At 49.1% G+C, this 3,927-nt stretch overlaps 1 non-coding gene across 1 annotated transcript; it reads left to right on the forward strand.

Annotated features, from left to right (window-relative positions):
- Positions 1-3,316: 3,316 nt before the first annotated feature.
- On the forward strand, positions 3,317-3,455 carry LOC112891217. The gene has a single exon (XR_003228446.1). It is a non-coding gene; the product is annotated as a small nucleolar RNA Z247 (small nucleolar RNA).
- Positions 3,456-3,927: the final 472 nt, after the last annotated feature.

A 3,927-nucleotide genomic window follows, 5' to 3' on the forward strand; every position in this document is an offset into this window, starting at 1 on the left:
GGGTTGGTGGCGCAAGATCGAATGTGCGCCTCGAGGATCAAAGGAGAAGCTCGCAGCTAGGGTTTGCGGGCAAAAAGGAGTTCGGATTTAACCTAGATCCCAGGATCTCCAGAAATCGGCGACGGTTTGGAGGACCGGTGGAGGGTAAAGTAAATTGAAAGGTTACTTCAGATCCGGATCAGTACATTCTAGGGCCGATGCGTTGCCATCGGCTCTTGAGCAGATTGTTGTGCACAAGAAAAACTATGGATACAAAAGAAGATTTTATTCACAGCAAGGTAGTAGATACAAAAGAAGGATTAACTACTCCTTGAGATAACCTAATGGGGACACTATGGCCTACCACCAGTACACACTAGCAGTTTTGCGGCGCTTGGCAGGGGGAGCAACGCTAGCATCGCTACTATCGCCATTGTTGCTGTCGTCGTCGTCATCCCCGCTGTCGCTGGCGAAATCGTCATCGTCTTCGGCTTCTTCGGTGTCGTCGAGGGTTTCGTCCGATGACCTGCCAAGAAGGAAGGTACCTGCCATCGGATCTTCCTCGGAGGAGTAGGAATCGTCTCTTTCTTTCGAGGAGGAAAGGTCTTCTCCCCAAGATGCGTCGTTCTCATCTTCCTCCAGCTCAGCTCCAAGGAGGAGCGCGAGGTCTTCACCGTCAGTCAGGGATTCGTCATCCTCTGACTGGGAACGGAAGTCCCATTCCTCTGCATCCCAATGCAGGGGGGCACGGACCTCGTAAGCGGCAATCGGGTCATATTCTGGAGTTGGTTCTCGGGAGGATTCGGATTCATAAGAAATAACGGAGGAAGCAGAAGAAGAAGAGGCCATAGCAAAAGAAGAGAAGAAGCGTAATTGACGATGGCTGTGAGGGGAAAATGGTTAAGGAAGATGCTGGGAGTAAGTTTATAAAAGCAAACAAGTGGGTGAAGTGAATCGGCACCATAACAGTTCCCTAGGAAACTGGCGCAGAGCAGTCACATCCATCGGAAGTCGAAAGGGCATGGCTGTACGGATCGGAAGCCGAAGGGTCGAGGCGGTGTTAAAATAAGGTGATTTCGGAATTATTATTGCCGAAACCAGGGGGGCATGTGTTATCACCATAATTTAACCAGGCCAGAAGTGGGCTGTGGAGCAAGATGGGCTTAGAGGACAGTCATGATAAGCTTGCGAATCGGGCCCTGTGCGGATGATTGAGGCTAGAAAGGCCGTGTAAATTAGGAATAAGCAGTTAAGATTCGTGTCGTGTTAGGTTAGGGTTAGTTAAAGAGGATAGGTCTACGGACTATAAATATGTACCATGAATAAACAAGAAAGACAGAATCGTTCATCAACAACTCTCGGCGTATCGCCTCCCCTATTCTAGGGTTTTTTATCGGGTAAGTGCCATGCGACCCTGGTCACGTTCTGCGTGATCGGGGTAGCATTATCCTTGCTCGTTCGTTATACATTGCTCGTTCTGAAGCCTTGTAGATGGCGAGTAGCGTTAGTTATCCTAGCATGCATAAGAGTGATTTCATCCTTTTTGCATCTTAATCATGCTTTGTTTGTTGCTCTCGTGTGCTTGATCGTCGTGTTCGTTCACGGATGCGATGGTTATATCTTGTTTCGTGTTTATCAGTAGATCCGATCTGTTATGGCTAGTTTCTGTTTATTTAGAGGCTTGGTTCGATATGTGCATGATTAGGCCTTGCAAACGAGTTGAATGTTCCGGCAGTATGCTTTGTATCGGCTTATCGCTTGAATAGAAGTTGCTTCAGGAATCGGCTTTTCAGTTGTTTCCATAATCTCTGTTTAGATCGTTTATACTGATGCTTTTGTATATTTGTTAGGCTCAATCACGTGTAGGATGTTCCGATCGTGCAATGAGGGCTTAGTTGTCGTGGGTTGGATTAGATTGATATTTATGAAGCAAGTCTTATTTAAATATATATATGTTTGTATGTTGCATGTTCCAAAGATCCGATCCGGTATTGATGCAATCGGCTCTCTATAGCCGATACCGGGGAGGAGGTGATGAGCCGATCACGGCTCGGACTAATCTTTATATGTGTCTGTGTACGCAGGAGTTTGACACGTCACACCTTCCTGATCAGGTGTAGGATCAGGTGGCACGCCTAGCGACTTCCAGCCAGGGCACGCGCCGGATCACTAGGCCGTTGACCGAGGGACCGGGGCCCACCAGCCGTCCCGGAAGCCTCCCGGCTCCTCGTGTTGCCTGTCACTGCTCGCCGACAGGTTTTGATTGATAACAGGGTCATGTCGAGGCGTGCCCTCGCCTGTTCCTGCGTTAGAGGATTGACCCCCGACGTTCCACTCCCATGGGACCCCGAGGGCCCACGTGCCTGAGGCGGGTATGGCCGAGCCCGTGTCCTCGGGGTCAGGCGAGGCGGAGCCCTCTTCATAGAGGTCGAGCGAGACCGGGTCCACACCCATTGGGTCGGGCGAGGCGGAACCTGACCCCCCGGTGGTCGAGCGAGGTGGCTCGCGCCCCCGAATCCGGGACTGATATTGGGCCGTCGATGTCACTTTTGCCGGCGGGCCATCCGCAGCCGTGCGTCAGCCTGGTTAGCCCAAGCTGCATAGTTGGGAGAGCTAATCCGCGGTTAGTCCCCTAAGGACCTTACTTTGGGGTCGTGATATCGTCCTTGTCAGATAGTATTAGACATAGAATAGATTCTTGTTATACAAGTTGTAACCGAGTCCTACACAAGTACATCTCCTACCATATAATTGTTGCCGGCTACTTGCCCTATATAAACATGCAAATGTGACATGCCAAGATATGCAATCGCGTTACTTGAAATCTTTCATGGTAATCAGAGCTACTCTTCCATAAATATCCACATATCTTCTTAGCCATGGTGTCGACATCATCTTTTGCTGTGTCGGCGCAACTTGGGGTTGTTTCTAAGAAGCTAACTCGGGACAACTACCTTCTATGAAAGGCTCAATTCCTCCCCGCTGTTTGTGGAGCTCAGTACATGGGCATCCTCGATGGACCTGTTCCTGAGCCGCCCAAATCACTTGAGGTGGCAAAGGCGGACAAGAAGGAAATCGTGCACAATCCGGAGTACGACTCATGGATTGCAAAAGATCAACAATTGTTGAGCTATAGCTGAACTCTCTCACCAAGGAGGCTTTGGTGCCGGTGGCAATGGCGACCACTTCAGCAGAAGCATGGAGGCGCTCGAAGAGATGTTCTCGAGTTACAAACCTGCGCATGAAGCTTGCTACTCTCAAGAAGGGCAGCATGTCCTCCTCTGTCTACTTCACCAAGATGTGTTCAATCGGAGATGAGCTTGCAACCGTTGGTAAGATCATAGGTGACGATGAGATGATTCATTATATCTTAACCGGTCTTGATTTTGAATACAACACTTTTGTTACCTCGATCCTTGGCCGGGTCGAATCCATATCTCTAAGTGATCTGTACTCCCAACTATTGTCCTACGATATGTGTTTGGAGATGTATTAGGAAGGAGGCTAGTACCAGTCCTCAGCCAATTTAGCTGCACGAGGATGTAATGGAGGAAGAGGTCGTGGTCGAGGTGGCAAAGGCTGAGGCAATGGCCATAATAGCAGTCAGAACCGCAGCAACAACTCCAACTCCTCCAACTCGTTAGGAAACTCCAAGCAGAAGGGCCCCAAGTGAAAGATCTTTAAGAAGCCTGGACACGAAGCACCAAGATGCTGGTACCGGTATGATGAAGATGAAGAAGAGGAACAAAAAAATTACAAGACTGCTAATGCTGCAACTACTAGATACGGCCATGATACAAATTGGTACGCTGATAGTGGTGCCTCTGATCACATCATTGGAGAACTAGAGAAGCTCACCGTACGTGACAAATACAATGGTCATGATCAATTCCACGCTGCAAACGGCTCAAGTATGAGAATTAGCAATATCGGTCATTCAATTCTACA

Source organism: Panicum hallii, chromosome 4 (genome assembly GCF_002211085.1).
Source record: "Panicum hallii strain FIL2 chromosome 4, PHallii_v3.1, whole genome shotgun sequence".
NCBI classification, from domain to species: domain Eukaryota; kingdom Viridiplantae; phylum Streptophyta; class Magnoliopsida; order Poales; family Poaceae; genus Panicum; species Panicum hallii.